General features: G+C 40.1%; 1 protein-coding gene and 1 pseudogene across 3 annotated transcripts in view; one reads left to right on the top strand and one right to left on the bottom strand.

The window, feature by feature from the left end:
- SPATS2 (spermatogenesis associated serine rich 2) overlaps positions 1 to 22,521 on the bottom strand; it is a 132,074-nt gene that overhangs the window by 76,972 nt on the left and 32,581 nt on the right. The window lies entirely within an intron of this gene.
- On the top strand, positions 5,412 to 7,874 carry LOC309811940 (protein ripply3-like; annotated as a pseudogene). Its single transcript has 3 exons — positions 5,412 to 5,476; positions 7,120 to 7,352; positions 7,474 to 7,874. The product of its transcript is annotated as a protein ripply3-like (transcript).

The raw sequence follows: 22,521 nt of genomic DNA, 5'->3' as shown, positions 1-22,521 counted from the left end.
AGGATGAAAGCAACAATCAACCACTAACCATAGCTGATAAGCAAGATTGGGTGGGGATAGGTCTCAAATTAGGTGGGAAACATACCAAGGATATTTCAACGATCTCTGTCAAACAAAAGGTTATAAACAGAACTGTTCCACATAAAACATAAAGAAGATCAATAAAAATGACACAGCAACTATCAAATCTCCAATAACAAAAGAGAAAGACAATGAGAGAGAAGAAATTACTACGCAGCAGATGAAGAACCCAACCTGGAAAACAATCTAATCCCACAAAACCAAAAGCAGATTCTCCCTTGAACACTTATCTGAATACTTCAAATAAGAATTTAGATACAGGGCTTCCCTGGTGGTGCAGTTGTTAAGAATCTGCCTGGCAGTGCTGGGGACATGGGTTCAAGCCCTGGTCCAGGAAGATCCCACATGCCACAGAGCAACTAAGTTCATGTGCCACAACTACTGAGCCTGAGCTCTAGAGCCTGTGAGCCACAACTACTGAGTCCTCACGCCACAACTGCTGAATCCCACACGCCTACAGCCTGTGTGCCACAACAAGAGAAGCCACCGCAATGAGAAGCCCTCGCACCACAACGAAGAGTAGTCCCCCCTCACAGCAGCTAGGGAAAGCCCATGCACAGCAATGAAGACCCAACGCAGCCAAAAAAACAAATAAATAAAACAAATAGGGCTTCCCTGGTGGCGCAGTGGTTGAGAATCTGCCTGCTAATGCAGGGGACACAGGTTTGAGCCCTGGTCTGGGAAGATCCCACATGCCGTGGAGCAACTAGGCCCGTGAGCCACAACTACTGAGCCTGCGCGTCTGGAGCCTGTGCTCCTCAACAAGAGAGGCCGCGACAGTGAAAGGCCCGTGCACGCACACCGCGATGAAGAGTGGCCCCTGCTTGCCACAACTAGAGAGAGCCCTTGCACAGAGGCGAAGACCCAGCACAGCCAAAAATAAATAAATAAATAAATTTATAAAAAACCACTGAGGGCCTCCCTGGTGGCGCAGTGGTTGAGAGTCCGCCTGCCGATGCAGGGGATACGGGTTCGTGCCCCGGTCTGGGAGGATCCCATATGCCGCGGAGCGGCTGGGCCCGTGAGCCATGGCCGCTGGGCCTGCGCGTCCGGAGCCTGTGCTCCGCAACGGGAGAGGCCACGACAGTGAGAGGCCCGCATACCGCAAAAAAAAAAAAAAAAAAAGAAAAAAAAAAAAAAACCACTGAATCTTAAAAAAAAAATTAATTAATTAATTTTTAAAAAAAAGAATTTAGATACCATAAAATAAGAGCTAGGAAATAAATGAAAGAATGATTAAGAATAAATAGAATGAAAAGAAAGATGTCTGCAAAGCTGAAGAAAAGCTGAAAAACAAAACACCACAATTAAAGATTCAATAAGATATCAGAAATAGCAAGAAACAGAAGAGATACAGAGAAAACAGAATGAATGGAGTGGAGAAAGGCTTTCAGAATTAAAAATAAAACCATATTAAAGCAATTAGAAGATAATATTAGAACATAAAAATGATCCAATCTAAGGATAATTAGAATAAATATAATAAACTCAAAAAACATAGGACTCAATAAAGGGAACAGAAAAAACATTCACAGATAATATAAAGGAAAATTCCCTTTAAATAAGGGACCAGTATCATTCACTCCCCACTGCCAATCCATCAGAAGAAATCGTATCTGTTCTACCTTTTGCATACACCAGAACTGGACCACTTCTTACCATCTCCACTTGTTACCACCCTTATCTAAGCCACAATCATTTCTTACCTGCATTGCTATAATCAAGACTGCAATAGTCTCCTAACTGGCATCCTGAGCCTTCTATTCTGCCACTCTATGGCTTCTATTTCACATAGCTGCTTTTAAAATTATAAAACATTATGTCCCAACTCCACTGTTCAAATCCCTCCAGCAGTTCCCCATTTCATTCAAGGTAAAAGGCAGAGTCCTTAGAGTGGCCTAAAAGGTCTTATCTGCTCTAACACCCTGTCCCCATCCTCGCTTTATCTCTCTGACCTCACGTCCTACTACTCTTCCTCTTAGGTACTCCACACCAGCCACACTGGCCTCCTTACTGTCCCTTTTATAACTTAGATATGTTCTCACCTTAAGGCCCTTAAGGTGTGGCCTATGCCAGGAATGTTCTTCCCCTAGATATCTACATGGAATACTTCCTCACCTCCTTCAGGTCTTTTCTCAAATGTTACCTTCTCTGTGGTTATTCATGAGAAACTACTGAACTTGGGGTAAGAACAGAGAGAGTCTGTGGCATTATTGCCTAAAGCTACTCCCATCCCCAGAAGTCAGTGGGAAAGGTAGTTCTACCAAGGTGGCGAAAGCCATGAAAACCAGCAGCTTCACTGACAGAGAGGACTGACTTGATTTAAAGCAAAGCACAGAAAAACCCCACGCCTAACTGCATTGTCAGTAAGAGTGTGCATTCTTGGTGGCAAATGAAAAAGCAAGACCAAGGGCTCAGCTAGCCTGAGGTTGCTGTCATAGTGCAAGCAATGGACCAGCAGACTAGATAGAAATTAAAAAAGGAAATCTGGAAACGAAACTTAAGGGACCTTGATAAATGCTCTACACATCTGCACTGGAGAGACTGGAAAGGGTCCATCCACCAGGAGCCTGCATACACAGGCAGAAAAGACACAAAAGGGCCCAGTGGAAAGTAAAAGTTAGGGCAGACTTTTAAACTGTCTGAACTTTTTTTTTTTTTTTTTGCGGTACGCAGGCCTCTCACTGTTGTGGCCTCTCCCGTTGTGGAGCACAGGCTCCGGACGCGCAGGCTCAGCGGCCACGGCCCACGGGCCCAGCCACTCCGCAGCATGTGGGATCTTCGCGGACCGGGGCACGAACCTGTGTCCCCTGCATCGGCAGGCGGACTCTCAACCACTGTGCCACCAGGGAAGCCCAAACTGTCTGAACTTTGAAGGAGCTTCCCCAACACACACAATGATCAGCAGAGAGAGGAAGCCTTACTGGCTCAAGGTGTTTAGCACAATCTTTGACCAATCATTAACTGACCACTAAGCAATGCAGATACAGGTGTCACTCCAGGAAGCCAAACTTAAAAATTAAAACAGAAATTAAAAAAACAAAAACAAAACTGAGCAGATATCAGCAGTCACACACCAAGGAGAAAGATTCTACAGATTGAGTCCAGGCAAGTTACTTAAAAAACAACAATAATAACAAAGCAACAACAACCCTCAAAAGGGAAAAAAATCAGAATCCAAAATTGCTACAACACATTATGTAAAATGTCCACAGTTTCAACAAAAATTTATGAGATGTAAAGATGCAAGAAACTGTGACCTAAACTGAGAAGGGAAAAAAGACCCCATGTGATTGCAAACATCCCTGTGTAGGCTCAATGCCAGACTTAGCAAACACAGACATCAAAGTGCTTTAAAAGACTACAGAAAATTATATGAACAATGCCTTAAACAGATAGAAAATCTCAACAAAAAGCAGAAATCATAAAAAAAGAGCCAAATGGAACTCTAGAGTTGAATACTAGAGCAGAATAAAAAATAAACCTGAAGAAAGAGCAATCGAAATTATCTAATCTGAAGAGAGAGAAAAGAATAAAGAAAAACAAACAGAGCCTTAAAGACCTGTGGAACAACTGTACCAACATACACGAATTAGGAGTTCCAGAAGAAGTGGAGAGAAAGGATAGAAAGTGACCAAAAATAATACAAACTGATTTTTTAAATTAATCTACACATTAAGAAGCTCAATGGGGCTTCCCTGGTGGCGCAGTGGTTAAGAGTCCGCCTGCCGATGCAGGGGACACGGGTTCGTGCCCCGGTCCGGGAAGATCCCACATGCCACGGAGCGGCTGGGCCTGTGAGCCATGGCCGCTGAGCCTGCGCATCTGGAGCCTGTGCTCCGCAACGGGAGAGGCCACAACAGTGAGAGGCCCGCGTACCACAAAAAAAAAAAAAAAAAAAAAAGAAGCTCAATGAACCACAACTACAAAAACACAGAAATCTGTACCTAGACATGTAGTAAAATTGATGAAAGCCCCAAACAGAAAATCTTGGGAGTAGTAAGAAAAAAACAACCTATTATTTACAGGGAAGCAAAGATATAACTAGTGGCTAACTTCTCATTAGAAACAAGGGAGGCTAGAAGGCAGCGAGATGACATATTCAAAATGCTGAAAGGAAATATTGTCAAGCAAGAATTCTGTATCCAGATAGCTAAACTGTCTTTCAAAACTGAAGGTGAAATAAAGACATCCCCAATAACTTAGAGAATCCACTGACATCAGCTGGTAGCTTGAATCTACACAAAGAAATGAAGAGCACTGGAAAAAGTAAATATATGGGTAAATATAAAAGAATGCATTTTAAAAATTTTATTCTCTCATACAGAGTGAAGTCAGAAAGAGAAAAACAAATATCGTATATTAACGCATATATGTGGAATCTGAAAAAAATTGGTATAGATGATCTTAATTACAAACCAGAAATAGAGACCCAGACGTAGAGAACAAACGTATGGATACCAAGGGGCAAATGGAGGCAGGGGGTTGGATGAATTGGGAAATTGAGGCTGACTACTGATAGTATGTATAAAATAGATAAGTAATGAGAACGTACTGTATAGCACAGGGAACTCTACTCAATGCTCTGTGGTGACCTAAATGAGAAGGAAATCCAAAAAAGAGGGCCTATATATAAATATACACACACGTATAGCTGATTCACTTCTCTGTACAGTATAAACTAACACAATACTGTAAAGCAACTATACTCCAATAAAAAAAGAATAAAAAAATTATTCTCTTAAATTATTTAAAAGACAAGATCGTATAAAGCAGTAATAACAACACTGTATTGTTGGGTTTATAACAAATACAGATGATATATATGACGATAACTGCACAAAGGAGGGGGAAAGACAAGCTATCTTATAGAATTAAACTAGTACTAATCTAAAGTAGACTTTGGGGACTTAACCTGGTGGCGCAGTGGTTAAGAATCCGCCTGATAATGCAGGGGACACGGGTTCGACCCCTGGTCCGGGAAGATCCCACATGCCTCAGAGCAACTAAGCCTGTGGGCCACAACTACTGAAGCCCGCGCGCCTAGAGCCCGTGCTCCACAACAAGAGAAGCCACCACAATGAGAAGCCTGGGCGCCGCAACAAAGAGTAGCCCCCACTCGCCGCAACTAGAGAAAGCCCACATGCAGCAAATGAAGATCCAACGCGGCCAAAAAAAAAACAAAAAACAGTATGGTATTGGCATAAAGACTGAATTTAGATGAATGGAATAGAATACAGAGCCCAGAAATAAACTGTCACATGTATGGTCAAATAATTTTTAACAAAGGCACCAAGACCACTCAATGGGGAAAGAATAGTCTCTCCAACATGATGTTTGGAAAACTGGATATCTACATGCAAAAGAATGAAGCTGGACCCATCACTTACACCATGTACAAAAGCCAACTCAAAATGGATTAAAGACCTAAACATAAGATCTAAAATTCCTAGAAGAAAACACAGAGGAAAACCTTCATGATATTGAATGTGGCAATGATTTCTTGAATATGACACCAAAAGCACAGTTAAAAAAGCAAAAATAGACAAACAAGACCATGTGAAAATTTAAAACTTCTATACATCAACAGAAATAATCAACGGAGTGAAAAAGCAATCTGTGCAACGGGAGAAAATATTTATAAATCATTTATCCGATAAGAGGTTAATATCCAGTAGATATAAAGAACCCCTACAACTTAACAACAGAAAAATAAATGACCAACTTAAAAATGGGCAAAGAACTTGAACAGACATTCTCCAAAGGAGATATGCAAATGGCCAAAAAACACATGAAAAGATGCTTAACATCACTCATCATTAGAGAAACACAAATCAAAACCACAATGAGATATCATCTCGTACCCATTAGGATGGCTGCTACCAAAACCAACAACAACACACACACACACACACACACACACACACAAAACCCAGAAAATAAGTGTTGCTGAGGATGTGGAGAAATTGGAACTCTTGTGCACTACTGGTGGGAATATAAAATGGTGCAGCCACTATAGAAAATAATATGAAGCTTCCTCAAAATTTAAAAATAGAACTACCATAAGATGCAGCAATCCCACCTCCGGGTATATACCCAAAAGAAATGAAAGCAGGATGTTGAAGAAATATTTGCACATCCATGTTCACCGTAGCACTATTTATCAATATAATAGACAAGAGGTGGAAACAACCCAAATGTCCATTGATGGATGACTGGATCAACAATATGTGGCATATACATACAATGGAATATTATTTGGCCTTTAAAAAGAAGGAAATCTTGATACATGCCGCGATGTAAATGAACCCTGAGGACATTACGCTAAATGAAGTTTCAGTCATAAAAAAGAAAAATATTGTAAGATTCCACTTACATGAGGTATCTAAAGTAGTGAAATTCATAGAAACAGAAAGTAGAATGGTGGATGCCAGGGGCTGTAGGGAGAGGGAAATGCGATATTGTGATTTCATAGGTACAGGCATACCTTGGAGATACTCCAGGTTCAGTTCCAGACCGCCGCAATAAAGTGAACATCGCAATAAAGCAAGTCACAGAAATTTTTTTGGTTTCCCAGTGCATATAAAAGTTATGTTTACACTATACTGTAGTCTATTAAGTGTGCAATAGCATTATGTCTAAAAAAATGTACATACCTTAATTTAAAAATACTTTATTGCTAAAAGAATGTTAACCATCATCTGATAATGCAAGATTGCCACAAACCTTCAATTTGTAAAAAATAAAATAAAATATGCAATTATCTGTGAAGTGTAATAAAGTAGAACACAATAAAACAAAATATGCTTATAATTTCAGTACTGTTGTGTCTCAGGGAATAGGGAGGCCTGAGGAGAGGGAGAGAGACAGGGGAATGGCCAGTTGGTGGAGCAGTCAGAACACACACAACATTTATCCATTAAATTTGCCTCCCATATGGGCGTGGTTTGTGGCGCTCCAAAACAATTAGTGGTAACATCAAAAATCACTGATCACAGATCACCATAACAAATACAGTAGGGTGAGTGCCCTCGCCAGACTGGTTAAAGGTGCGGCCGGTTGTGCGCGCCGCTGGAGGGGCGCGGGCTCCAAGGGCACCATCAGACCTGAGGTGGCCGCCGGAGCCCGGGAGGCGCGGGGACGCATCTGTCACTGCCCTGGGGGATGGTCCCCAGGGACCACCGCCACCTCGAGGGCCCAAGAGCCAAACACCATAGAGACCTTGGATCCTGACCCTCCAGGATGCTGAGCCCACCAGAACTAGAAGTGAGATTTAAAATGCATGAACTGGGGGACTGTGTCCGACTCATCTTTCCATCTTGGGCTCCCTCACAGTGCTTGGGACATCATGACAACAGTAAGAGGTAGAGGAGCTTATCAAATACTGTTAAGCTTGAGCCTGGAGGTGACCAACAAACCTTTGGATCGAAGTGGGGGCCTTTGGGTTTCAGCATCCTGTAAGACTTTATTTACCTCCTTCTAAGCATCAAGAGTATCTGCAGAATTCCGGGCAGAAGGTGTTGGCCAGTTTCCCTGTGCAAGCCACCACTCACCTCTACAGTGATGAGTCAGATTCAGATGAGGAGCAGGAAGAAGAAACCCAGCCCTCTGACCTTCAGTGCCAGGAGGCGGAAGACAGCCCAGGAGGAAAGGGCAGAGACCGGCTGACAAACCCAGGACGGCAACCCGGAGTCTGCAGTGGCCTTGGTGGTAAGGGTCTGCTCCCCAACCTTGACTCTCCGGAGGATGCTGGGTGCCCTTCATCCCAATAAGTCTGTCTCTCCTACACCAGATCCATCTCACATGTGCCCTGCGGGACAGCCCTCGGGGACAGCCTCGCCAGGACACTTTGCCTTTCAACTGGGTATACAAGGACTTGACTTTCTCTGGCCAGCACCCCACTCTGGCAAAGACTCATCTTTTACTCATCCTTCTACTAGTGATTCTTTGTGCCTCATTTATACCTTTGAGAAAGGATTCTAGGACCAATAGGTTTGTGTCCACATGGGTTGTTATCAGGTGGGGCCAACTTTCAAAGCATGTTCAGCAATGTCACTGTGCTGATCAAATGACAAATTAGTCCATATCGATTAATAACTCACCCATGCCCCTCACTTAACCTGAGACCCTTTATTTGGCTATTTCCACTTTTGTAAAAATGATTCAGATATTGTCCAAGGTTGATGTGGTTGCTTAGTGGCATTCTGAAAAAAAAAATATTTATGAAAAACACACAAACACACTGAATAATTTCCATAAAAGTAACAAAAATAAAAAGACAAGGATTTGGGTGGAGGGACCATTCTGGATAAAAACATATATGATTCTTGTCTAAGGGCCGTGTGTATGAATAGAGAGACAAGCTTTAACTCTTAGGTGGGGACTGCTTTGGGCTTATTATTTGAATAGAATAACACTGTTTTCAATCAAGGTACCTAATGTAATATTATTTTCAGCTTTTCATATTTTGATGACCAAATGAGTGTATTCATCAAGGTTTTTTACTTAACTATTTTACATTTGGTTGTCTTCCTAGTTCTACTTGAAATAAATATTTGGAGAGACAAAAAAAACCAAATACAGTAAAAATGAAAATGTTTGAAATATTGGGAGAATTCTCACAATGTGACACAGAGACAACAAAGTGAGCAATGCTGCTGGAAAAATGGCACTGAGAGATTTGCTTAATGCAGGGTTGCCATGAACCTTCAATTTGTAAAAAATGCAATATCTGCAAAGTACAATAAAGCAAAGTGCAAAAAAATGAAGGGATGCCTGCAGAGATTTTCCATTTTACAAGACAAAAAATTTCTAGAGATCTGTTCAACAACTTTGTAAATATACTTAACACTACTGACCTGTACATTTAAAAATGGCCAAGATGGGGCTTCCCTGGTGGCGCAGTGGTTGAGAGTCCACCTGCCGACGCAGGGGACACGGGTTCGTGCCCCGGTTCGGGAAGATCCCACATGCCGTGGAGTGGCTGGGCCCGTGAGCCATGGCCGCTGAGCCTGCGCATCTGGAGCCTGTGCTCCGCAACGGGAGAGGCCACAACAGTGAGAGGCCCGCGTACCGCAAAAAAAAAAAAATGGCTAAGATGGTAAATTTTATATTACATATTTTAATTTTTTCTTAATTTTCAGGAATATACTGATTTGGAAAGAAAAAGAGATGAAAAATGTTCAATGTGGATGGATTAGCATAAATCCATCACTGCTCATGGAAATCCAAGCCAAAGCACATGCTCCACTGAGGGTGAATATATAGCCTTAGTATAGATGCAGTATAGCGAGTTGATAAGTGAGGGCTTAAAAGCCAGACTGCCTGCGTTCCCATCCCAGCTCCACCGTCTCCTAGCTAAATGACTACAAGCAAGCTACTTATCTTCTCTGTGTCTCCATTTCTTTATCTGTAAGATGCAAATAATGCTAGCATCTTCCTCACAGGACTGTTATATGGTTTAAATGAGTTCCTACAGATGTAGCACTTAAAAGAATGCCTGACACTTATTGACAACCAGCCAATAAACATTGGCTGATATTAACTGCAATGAAAGATGTGTCTCCTAAAACTAAAAAGGTTTTAAGAATCACAGATTATACAAGTTACTTAACAAAAACTAATGGGAACTTTACCAAGACTATGGGTTACTAGCAGTAGGTCATAATTTCAGGTATTGTTAGAGCTTTAGAATGGCAAATCCATCAAATTTAGGTGATGTACAATTAGGAAATCAGAATGATCCAAAGTACTCTAAAGATATAGCAGGTATAATTTTCAAGTCTTGGGGTATATAACTTTTCACACTGCCATGCATTATAAGGACCTGACAACACTAGCAAATAAAAGGTAAACTGGGCTGTACACAAAGGTACTTATAGTTATTTTAAATTGAAAATACAGATCGTTACAAAATGTACCTATGAATAGAACCAGGGAAAAAGGAAGGACAGATGAGGAAGGAGGAAACATAAGAAAACTAAATGCTCATCTTCCATAATACGATTGCCCCTATAAAGATTAAAAAGTCAGTACAGCCATGCTATGAAGAAATATGGAATTTAATACCAGAATAAATGGTCGTAATTACCCATGGACAGCTAGAATAGGGAATCGTCGGGGAGAGGGCAGAGAAAGCAGAAGACTTTTTAAAAAAAATTATTATAAGCTTTGTGATACTATTTGACTTCTTTTTTTAAAATAAATTTATTTATTTTATTTATTTTTTATTTATTTACTTTTTTTTGCGGTACACGGGCCTCTCACTGTTGTGGCCTCTCCTGTGGTGGAGCACAGGCTCCGGACGCGCAGGCTCAGCGGCCATGGCTCATGGGCCCAGCCGCTCCGCGGCATGTGGGATCTTCCCAGACCGGGGCACGAACCCGCGTCCCCTGCATTGGCAGGCAGACTCTCAACCACTGCGTCACCAGGGAGGCCCCTATTTATTTTTATTTTTGGCTGTGTTGGGTCTTTGTTGCTGCGCACAGGCTTTCTCTAGTTTCAGTGAGCAGGGGCTACTCTTCATTGTGGTGCATGGGCTTCTCATTGCGGTGGCTTCTCTAGTTGTGGAGCATGGGCTCTAGGCGTGTGGGCTTCAGTAGTTGCAGCACTTGGGCTCAGTAGTTGTGACTCGCAAGCTCTAGAGCGCAGGCTCAGTAGTTGTGGTGCACAGGCTTAGTTGCTCCGTGGCATGTGGCATCTTCCCGGACCAGGGCTCCAACCCATGTCCCCTGCATTGAGAGGCGGATTCTTAACCACTGCGCCATGAGGGAAGCCCACTATTTGACTTCTTATACCATGTACAGTCCAGTCCTCCATATCTGCAGTTTCTGCATTCTCAGATTCAACCAACCGAAATCAAAAATATTCAAGGGAAAAAAAATCCAAAAAGTTCCAAAAAGAAAAACTTGATTTTGCCACACGCCAGCAACTATTTACATAACATTTACATTGTTTTGGGTATTATAAGTACTCTAGAGATGATTTAAAATATACAGGAGGAAATGTTTAGGTTATATGCAAATACTATGCCATTTTATATAAAGGGACTTGAGCATCTGCAGATTTTGGTATCTGTGGGGGGTCTTGGAACCAATCCTCAGCAGATACTGAGGGAGGACTGTATGTTTATACTTAGATTAAAAAATACTTAGCCTATTTTATGCACCCTGAAACTACTAAAACACTGTTTTTTACCCTGACAAATGTCCAAAATGATTACACACGCTGGTAGTAAGGCTATGGAGAAAACAGGCTACCTCACATCTAAGTGAGAATGTAAATTTGTACAATACCTATGAAAAACAACTAGACAGTAGTTATCAAAATTTTAAATACAGGCACTTCCCTGGTGGTGCAGTGGTTGAGAATCTGCCTGCCAATGCAGGGGACACGGGTTTGATCCCTGGTCCGGGAAGATCCCACATACCACGGAACAACTAAGCCTGTGCGCCACAACTGCTGAGCCTGCACTCTAGAGCCCACGAGCCACAACTACTGAGCCCAAGTAGCCACAACTACTGAAGCCCATGCTCCACAACAAGAGAAGCCACCACAATGAGAAGCCCGCGCACCACAACGAAGCGTAGACCCCGCTCGCCACAACTAGAGAAAGCCCGGGCGTAGCAGTGAACACCCAACACAGCCAAAAATAAATAAATAAATAAATTTATACCAAAAAAAATTTTTTTTAATATATATATACTATTTGACCCAGCAAAATAATTTCTAGGAATTTACCCTACAAGCATATCTGCAAATGTGTGGAAAGGTATGTTCAAGGTTATCAAATGAAACAATATTTATTAGAGCAAAAGATTGGAAACAACTTAATTGTCCATCAATGGAACACTAGGTTAATGAATTATGGTTTATTCATACAATGAGATACTATGCAAATGGTCTTGAGGAAAGAGAACGTTCTTTTACGTATTGATATGATATATTGTTAAATGAATATGATGGGAAGAATATATTTATACTATCATATATACATAAATATTGTATATCTGGAAGGATAAACAAGAAACTAGCAACAGTGATGATCTGTTGAGGAATGGAAACTGAAAAAATAGGAAACAAGGGTAAGAAAGACTTTTCAATCAGCCTTTTTCTATTTTGGCATTAGAACCATACAAGCATCTTATCTATTCAAAAAAATTGTAATGCTTTTTTAAAAAAAGATTCCTTCCTAGTAAATGAAACCAAAGCTGAAAACCCTCAGTTTAACCTAAATAACATTTGTTTCAACTTAGAAATCCAATCAACGGGTTCAAGAAATGTGTCAGTAAGAACCTACAAACACTAACTTCTAGACCTGCAGAATAATAACCAAAAACAAGAAAATGGGGAGTTCAAAATAAAAATATTTTTCCTGACTTTTAAAGGTTTTGGTTATGAGAAAGTAACCAAGAGTTCTTATTCCACAATATCATCAGTTTGCCAATAATTATTCTCATTAGCTTTATAAAGGAATATGAAAAAGGAGAAGAAAAAAAAGAAAAAGGAGAGAGACCCAAAGTAATGCAATGATATATTCTAAAAAATAATTAGGAACAAAGGAGATGATTTCCTTAGGTCAAAAAGGTGAATGTGAGACACTTCCATAAGTCTGTTTTCTCAACACAGTCTTTATTCACTGGCACTAACTTTCCAATCCATATGTCATTCTAACCCCAAAACTCCCATAATTATAAGGTCTGATCACCAAAAATTTTAATTTGGAAAATGGAATTTTCATGTAGAAAAACCAATAAACTCCTTTTTATAAATATAAACCTTGAATTGGAACAACACAGAATTGGAAATTGGAATAAAATAGAATTTCTGGAAATTTAAAATACATTCTAAGTGGAAAATCAGAAACCATGTGACAGCACAACTCCTCTTACTACTATTAAAAGACACAGGACCCTCCAAATTGCTTAACATGAGTCATCACTGGCAGCTCTAAGTGTGGGAGTAGAGGGGGCTCAAAAGGAGCAGAGCAGGAATACATACAAGCTTGTCTTTTCCTATTTCACCGCCAGCTGCGTGGTGAGTTGTCGGTACCCTCCTCCTCATGCAGGTGGCTGTAACCCAAGCCCAGTCAAGCCAAATTATCCTCAGCTGTATAAATTCTTCAATAATGGTTTTAAACAATACTGATCATTTAATCCTCACCCCCTCCACACACATGTCAACTCCATTCCTCCCATCTCCCCAAAGCACAGATGCACAAACAGCACAAGGGAATGGAGGCAGCTATTAGGCAAAAACAAAATAAGGCAATTAAGAGCTATATTCACTGATTCTAATCCATAAAGGAAAATTTCATGCATATAGAAAAAGTGATTTCTAATACACCTTCTAACTTGAAAAAATTATTAACTGATGAATTAATAAGTATTTAAGATAAATTACTATGTGCCAATACTTGACACATAGTAAAGTATGGATAAACCTTGAGGACATTATGCTTAGTGAAATAAGCCAGTCACAAAAAAGACAAATACTATATGATTCTATTTATATGAGGTACTTAGAGTAGTCAAATTCATAGAGACAAAGTTGCCAGGTGCTGTGGGGTAGGAGAATGAGGAATTATTGTTTAATGGTACAGAGTTTCAATTTGGGGAGGTGAAAAATTCTGGAGATGAACAGTAGTGATAGCTGTACAACAATGTGAATGTACTTAACATCACTGAACTGTACACTTTAAAATGGTTAAAATGGTCAATTTTATGTTATGTGTATTTTACCATGATTTTTTTAAAATTTTAATGCAATAAGAAAAAAAATTATGAAAGAAAAAATTGATTGCTTGACCCAGCAAGAAACTCCTAAAAGAAGAAGGGAAAAAGAAAAAAAAGCACGAAAGCACAAATATCAATATTATCAATATCAGGAATTTTTTTTAGAAAGTATAGGTCTTACAGACATTAAAATACAAGACAAAAATAGAGACAACCTTATGTCAATACATTTGAAAACGTAAGTAACAAATTTCTTAAAAAACACGTTACCAAACACAGGCAAAAAATAGAAAATGTAAATAGTAACTACCTCTAAAGGTAACTGAGGTTATAATTTTAAATTCTCTCATAATGAAAAGGCTCTCATCTCTAATCTATTGATGATAGGAGTATAAATTGGTATAACTTCTTTGGAATATAGGCATTATTTTGTAAACTAGAACATTTATCAATCCTATGACCCAGAGATTACATTCCTAAGTACCAAGAGAAATTCTTGCTCATGGCACACCAGAAAACATGTAGAATTCATAACAGTAAGAAATGGAAACAACCCAAATGTCATCAACAGGAAATGAATAAACTGTGATGAATCCACTAAATGAAGTATTATATGGCAGAGAAAAATGAGTCAACTATTACAACTGTACACAACAATATAGATAAATCTTAGCAATATAATGTAAAGCATTAAAAAAAGAAAAAGAAAATCAATTCCCAGACTGCATACACATATTCTTTAAAAAAAACTAAATACAACTAACACTAGACAACATATTATTTAGACACACATATACACCTGATAAAACTATTTTTTGAAAAGGCAATGGAAAGAGTAAAAAAAAAAATTAGAATAGTATTTACCTTGAAAGGCTAGAGGAGAACATGTAAGACTGTCAGTATTCAATATTAAACTTCTCAGGTTAAATGGTGAGTTCATGAATATTCTATATGATACTTTTTTTTTTTTTTTTTTTTTTTTTTGCTGTACGCGGGCCTCTCACTGCTGTGGCCTCTCCCGTTGCGGAGCACAGGCTCCGGACACACAGGCTCCGCGGCCATGGCTCGCGGGCCCAGCCGCTCCGCGGCATGTGGGATCTTCCGGGATCGGGGCACGAACCCGTGTCCCCTGCATCGGCAGGCGGACTCTCAACCACTGCGCCACCAGGGAAGCCCGATACTTTTTAAAACCAAATACACGACATAAACAAAATGATAAAAATAACTACATGGTGGGCTTCCCTGGTGGCGCAGTGGTTGAGAGTTCGCCTGCCGATGCAGGGACGCGGGTTTGTGCCACGGAGTGGCTGGGCCCGTGAGCCATGGCCGCTGAGCCTGCGCGTCCGGAGCCTGTGCTCCACAACGGGAGAGGCCACAGAGGTGAGAGGCCCGCGTACTGCAAAAAAAAAAAAAAAAAAAAAAAAAAACCCTACATGCTAAAGTTTTTTTTTAAAGGGTCATCGAGGGATGTGGAGTAACTGATTCTCACACACTGTGAGTGGGAGTGTAAAAATCTATTTAGTAAAATCTACTAAGGCTGAACATAAGCATATCCTACAACCAGATGTCCTACTCCTAAGTATATGCTCAACAAAATGCACGTATATGTGCACCAGAGACATGTACAAGAATGTTTATAGCAGCACTATTTTTAAGAGTCCAAAACTAGAAACAAACGTAGACATCTATCAATGACAGAATGAATAAATAAATTGTGATATATTTACAGAACAGAATACTATATACCGCAATACAGAAAAAGAACGAGCTACTGACATAACATGCATCAATTTCAAAACCAATGCTAATGGACATATATACACTACCATATGTAAAATAGATAGCTGGTAGGAAGCAGCCGCATAGCACAGGGAGATCAGCTCGGTGCTTTGTGACCACCTAGAGGGATGAGATAGGGAGGGTGGGAGGGAGACGCAAGAGGGAGGAGATATGGGGATATATGTATATGTATAGCTGATTCACTTTGTTATAAAGCAGAAACTAACACACTATTGTAAAGCAATTATACTCCAATAAAGATGTTAAAAAAAAAACAATGCTAAGAGAAAAATGTCAGATGCAAAAGAGTGTATGTTGTATGATTCCATTTATATGAAGTTCATACATAAGCCAAACCAATCAATAGTGATAGAGGTCACAGTAGTGGGAAAGAAACTGGGTCAGGGTACAGGAAGGCTTCTAGGATCCTGGTACTATTCTATTATCATGATCTGAGTACTTATTATACAGGTCTGTTCACTGTGAAAAAATTCATCTAGTTGTACCCTTAAGCATTTTGTATTTTACTTTATGTATAGTACATAAAACTTTAACAAAAAAGAAAATAAACTAAAGACATCCTTTTGCCTCTTAATGGCGCAATTTAACTGATACTCTTTTTTTTTTTTGTGGTATGCGGGCCTGTCACTGTTGTGGCTTCTCCCGCTGCGGAGCACAGGCTCCGGACGCGCAGGCTCAGCGGCCATGGCTCACGGGCCCAGCCGCTCCGCGGCATGTGGGATCTTCCCGGACCGGGGCACGAACCCGTGTCTCCTGCATCGGCAGGTGGACTCTCAACCACTGCGCCACCAGGGAAGCCCTAACTGATACTCTTCATTCCCTCTGCCAGGCACTGACCAATATCCCTGGCTGAACACTGGCAGCTAACAGGTAACACTGACATTGGGGCATTTCTGCTCCCCCTATACTATACTGAGTCTGATGTATTTGTTCTCAAACCTACTTAATTCCAGTTGTGTCCATAATTTCAATTACATGATTGTAATGAAATATGAAATACATTAATGAACTACAAATGTAAGAAAAGTTGCTATTTCTTTGAGAACTAAGTTGAAGGCTCTGGAAGACTGAATATAAATCATTTGAAAAACCGTCCTCGGGACTTCCCTGGTGGCGCAGTGGATAAGACGCCGTGCTCACAATGCAGGGGGCCCGGGTTCGATCCCTGGTCAGGGAACTAGATCCCACATGCATGCTGCAACTAAGAGTTCGCATGCCACAACTAAGGAGCCCATGTGCTGCAACTAAGACCCTGTGCAACCAAATAAATAATTAAAAAAAAAAAAACCGATCCTCAACTTAAGTGTGGGTGAGACATAAATAACCTTGGGAAAAAATTAGAAATCTAGCAGGAGTCTATACTCATTGCTTCAAGTCTTTAAGAGTTCTCACTCCACTTAGAAAAACTGTAATTGGAAGTTGTAAGCAATGCATCACGGGGTGCAATTAATGCCAAATAGATGAAGAACTCTCATCAGCAGACTCATAACATAATATATCAAAAGACTGGTGAACAAATGTACATTTATTTGTTTTAAGCAAAAATAAAATGCTTATGATATGTATGTATCATTTTTATATCTTGCTTTAACCAACTTTTTCAGTTAATAGTAAACTGTATAAGATTGGATGGTATTGAATAAGAAGACTTCTACTATAATCCAAGAAAGCTTGCTCTAATTACTTTTGACAAACTAATACTATCTACTAGATAGATAAAGCTAAAATTTTAACTGTAGGGAATTCCCTGGGGGTCCAGTGGTTAGGACTCCGCACTTTCACTGCAGGGGGTAGGGTTCCATCCCTAGTTGGGGAACTAAGATGCCACCAGACGCATGGCCAAAAAAAAAAAAAAAATTAACTGTAAAGAAGTCTACTTATTAAAACGGCAAAAGAGAAATCAAATTCACCAAAGCTGAGATGCTATATTTAAAAGAATATGCCAGGACTTCCCTGGTGGTCCAGTGGTAAAGAATCCACCTTCCGATGCAGGGGACGGGGGTTCGATCCCTGGTCCGGGAACTAAGATCCCACATGCCATGTGCCGCAAACTACAGAGCCCACGTGCTCTGGAGTCCATGCACCGCAACTAGAGAGAGAAAACCCACACGCCACAACTAGAGAGAAGCCCGCGCGCCACAACAAAAGATCCTTCATGCCACAACTAAGACCCAACACAGCCAAAAATAAATTAAATAAATAAAAAAAATAAAAGAATATGCCTCTGGTGCCATATTAGCTATTATTGTTAACAAAATGGCAGCATAGTTACCCTATCTCAGCATAGTCTGGTTAATACAATAAAGGTCTTAGAAGAAGACAGTTGCTGAAAGGACTACCTGGGGCTCAAGGACCAAGGTCTGAGTATCACTGAACTGGAGAAACAACAGTCTGAGTGCTCTTGATAGAAGAAAACAGAAAAGATGCTTTTGCTAATAAATTTGCCTTGAGAGTTAAACTTTCTCTCAAACACAGTTAGTAAAATTTCTTTCTGGAATCTGATATAAACCACGGGTTTCTGAAAAAAAAAATTCTTGTTATACATTAGCATCCAGTTAGACTGAATTCCGGCATAATGGTTTCTTACCAGATTTCTTTAAAAGCATTGATCGAAAGCATTAGACAGCCCTCAGTGATAGTACTCTAAAGCTTCTCATTTCATTCATTATTCAACTAATATTCACTGAATGCCTACTACATTCTAAGCCTTGTGTGAGTCTGATTGGGAGGGTGCTGTTTCAGATTCAGGGGAAAATTATGGTATATCAGAATGCAGGGGTTTAATGAGAGCAGGTGGTGGGAAAGTGGCAGCCAAACCCTTTACCTATTCAACTGAGCAGTCTGACAATAAAGGAATGAATGAAATAGAGTGTTACCCAGAGTTCTAGCAAAGCCAATCAAAAGGGGTTTTCCCCTCAAGGGTTTACCTCTTAAAAAGGAATGCTTTTTGAAAGAGGAGAAGGAAGGAACCCTCCTCCACTGTTGGTGGGAATGTAAATTGGTACAACCATCATGGAGAACAGTATGGAGGTTCCTTTAAAAACTAAAAATTGAGCTACCATATGATCCTGCAATCCCACTCCTGGGCATATACCCGGAGAAAACCATAATTCGAAAACATACATGCACCCCAATGTTCACTGCAGCACTATTTACAGTAGCCAGGACATGGAAGCAACCTAAGTGTCCATTGACAGGTGAATGGATAAAGAAGATGTGGTACATACACACAATAGACTATTACTCAGCCATAAAAAAGAATGAAATAATGTCATATGCAGCAACATGGATGGACCTAGAGACTGTCATACTGAGTGAAGTAAGTCAGACAGAGAAAAACAAATATCATATGATATCACTTATACCTATATGTGGAATCTAAAAAAAAGGTACAAATGAACTTATTTACAAAACAGAAATAGAGTCACAGGTGCAGAAAACAAACTTATGGTTACCAGGGGGGAAGTGGGGGGGAGATTGGGATTGACATGTACACACTACTATAAATAATACAGATAACTAATAAGGACCTACTGTATAGCACAGGGAACTCTTCTCAATACTGTGTAATGATTTTTATGGGAAAAGAATTTTTAAAAGAGTGGATGTATGTATATGTAAAAAAAAAAAAAAGGAGAAGGAAAAATCAAACATATTAATACTACAAAGAAGGGCTTCCTTGGTGGGTCAGTGGTTAAAAATCTGCCTGCAGGGGCTTCCCTGGTGGCGCAGTGGTTGAGAGTCCGCCTGCCGATGCAGGGGACACAGCTTCATGCCCCGGTCCGGGAAGATCCCACATGCCGCAGAGCGGCTGGGCCCGTGAGCCATGGCTGCTGAGCCTGCACGTCCGGAGCCTGTGCTCCGCAACGGGAGAGGCCACAACAGAGAGAGGCCCACGTACCACAAAAAAAAAAAAAAAAAGAGGGGAAGATGAGGAAGGTCATACCAAATGACTCCAATTATTTCAGTAATAGAAACAAGAGAGAAAGCAGGGAAGCGTGAAGGCCTGAGAAGAAGAGAGAAGAAAACTAATACTGCCGACCATGTGCTGTGACATCATTTATATACAAATTTCATGTAATCCTGTTTAGTATTTATGACTCATTTAATTGAAGAACCTGAGACTGTGAGAATTCCCCAAGATCTAACAGCTGGTAAGTGGTAGGGTGGTGATTCAAACCCAGGTCTGTAAGACTACAAATTCTATCTCTTTCTACGATATCACACTGCTGCTTCAAAATCAGGAAAGTGCAAGAGAATAAATATGAGAGGAATAAAAAGGTCATGAAGCAGCAAAGGTCCAGTTAGAAGCAGACGGCATGAATTTGGAGTAGGTAATGCCAACTTTGTGCCCTCTCCCCCTGGGTTCAACTGCCCAGGTAAAAAGTATTTAACACTGGGAAGTTGCTAAAGGTGTAATAATATACACTTTTAAGAATTAAAACTGGGCAGACTTCCACTTTCCTTCAAATTATTACTATTGTTCTTTACTAACTGAATATCTACAAAATATTATGCACTTGGTAGTCTCATTGAACTTGCTACCTAACCATTCAAAGCTACAGTTTAAGTATCTGCCAATGGTCCAAAATTCAACACTAACCTGAGTAAGTGTTCTAATGTTGATCAAAATACCAGAAAATGTCCATCTAAGAATAACTTAATTTTCTTTCATTTTGAAAACTGACTTTATTTACAAGGAATGAGAGTTAAGTCCCTAAGACTAACAGACATAGGATTGTTGTCAAAAACCAGAATGCAGGGGCTTCCCTGGTGGCGCAGTGGTTGAGAGTCCGCCTGCCGATGCAGGGGACACGGGTTCGTGCCCCGGTCCGGGAAGATCCCACATGCTGCAGAGCGGCTGGGCCCGTGAGCCATGGCCGCTGAGCCTGCGCGTCCGGAGCCTGTGCTCCACAATGGGAGAGGCCACAACAGTGAGAGGCCCGCGTACTGCAAAAAAAAAAAACAAAAACAAACAAACAAAAAAAAAAACCAGAATGCAGACCCATTTTGTTCTTTTATGAAAGACTGTGAGAGGCTTTGAAATGAACCAAGATCACTTGGCATCTTCAATGGAAAACTAGGCACTGTGTAATGTGCACCTTCCCTAGTTACCTGATTCTACAAGGTCTGCATTCTTCATGACCTTTGAGCTGTTTTATAATTGTAAGTTATAGTTAAATGATAGCAGTTCAAAGGATTCTTGTCCATACACTTACAAACAAATTCTGTCCAGTAAGAGAGGAATGATTTTCCCCATGTCCCTATGGAAAAAGACAGTTTTGCATAGATTTGTAAATTCATTTCAGCATACCTGATCCTATACACGTGCAGTACTTTGAATTCTCCTTTGAACTACTTTTAACATCTTACAGGTTCTCCCATTAATTAATGAGTTAAATAACATCTTTTACATGTGTTCATTTTACATTTATATGAAAATCATTATTCTAACTTTTTAATCCTTTAACAATGAATTTTATATAACATGTAGTATATACCATGGAAGATGAAAACTTTAATGCAAAAGCTCAAGGGAAGGAATCATCCTTTTCCACTCATACACATATTTAAGGAAGGCCAGACAAAACTTAGGCCCTGTCTCTTCCCAGTTCTGAAATTTTAAGACTCTAAGAAGCACAGTCATTGTTGATCATTCTTGAAAGAGCCCATAATTCACAAAAGAATTCTTTGAAAATTATATTTCCAGCTGCTTTTTCCCCCTAATGCATAGTATAAACAAAGCACTGTCTCAAGAACAGAGCTTCATCATTTCAGAAATGCTTAGAATCTTTTGTCTGAACTACTTTTGTTAATTACAGTCACTTAAAAAAATAGATGGTTACTCAATATTCTGAAATAACCTATATGGGAAAAGAATATGAAAAAGAATGGATATATGTATAACTGAATCACTTTGCTGTACACCTGAAACTAACACAACATTGTAAATCAACTATACCCTAATATAGAATAAAAATTTAATTAAAAAAAAATAAATAAAATTCACATTCAATTAAAAAAAAAGATGGTACATCTTCACATTAAGCTAAAAATCTACATTTGACAAATGCTTTTTCTGATCCAAAAGTTTTTTTTTTTTTTTTTTTGCGGTATGCGGGCCTCTCACTGTTGTGGCCTCTCCTGTTGCGGAGCACAGGCTCCGGACGCACAGGCTCAGCGGCCATGGCTCACGGGCCCAGCCGCTCCGCGAACCAGGGGTACACGAACCCGTGTCCCCTGCATCGGCAGGCGGACTCTCAACCACTGCGCCACCGGGGAAGCCCTACTATAATTCTTAATATGAATGGATAATGCATGTAGCATATCATGCATTAAATATTCTAAAAGATAAGTTTTCATCCAGTTGAAATTAGTTAAGTAAATACTGGCCGATTAAAACGCATGAAGAGTTAACTCTTCCTTCTCCCTCCCCATCTCTACTCCCTCCAAACCAACAGGAACATTTCAGATGGTAATGTGTGTCAATTAGAAGTAAAGAGAATGCGGATAAACAAAACAACTGGAAAAGGTACAAAATGCCAGGCCCCAAAAGAGATGTCACCACTTCCAAGTTGCAACTGAAGTTAAAGAACTATAGTGGGAAGTCTTCACCATTTTCAGTAATTCAAAATAAGGTACGTATTGTCCTCCTCCTTGGGAATGTAACTCATTCCAAAACTTTTCTGACTCTTCTTGAGGCTCTTAAACCTCGAGCATGTGTTGTAGTGCTCTATTAAAGCTTTGTAAGAGTACTGTTCAAATACCAAGTAAAGAAAATAACTGAATCGTTTAAGATAAAAGTTAATAGGCTTTTCTCTCTACCCCCAATTCAACAATGTATAGATCTGGATACCAAGAAAAAAAAAGGTAGATGATTAAATACAGGCATTTCTTCTTCCCAGAG

The sequence above is a fragment of the Mesoplodon mirus genome (assembly GCF_964341445.2).
Source record: "Mesoplodon mirus genome assembly, chromosome: 11".
In the NCBI taxonomy this organism is placed as follows: domain Eukaryota; kingdom Metazoa; phylum Chordata; class Mammalia; order Artiodactyla; family Ziphiidae; genus Mesoplodon; species Mesoplodon mirus.
This window is presented reverse-complemented; position numbering and strand designations above follow the sequence as displayed.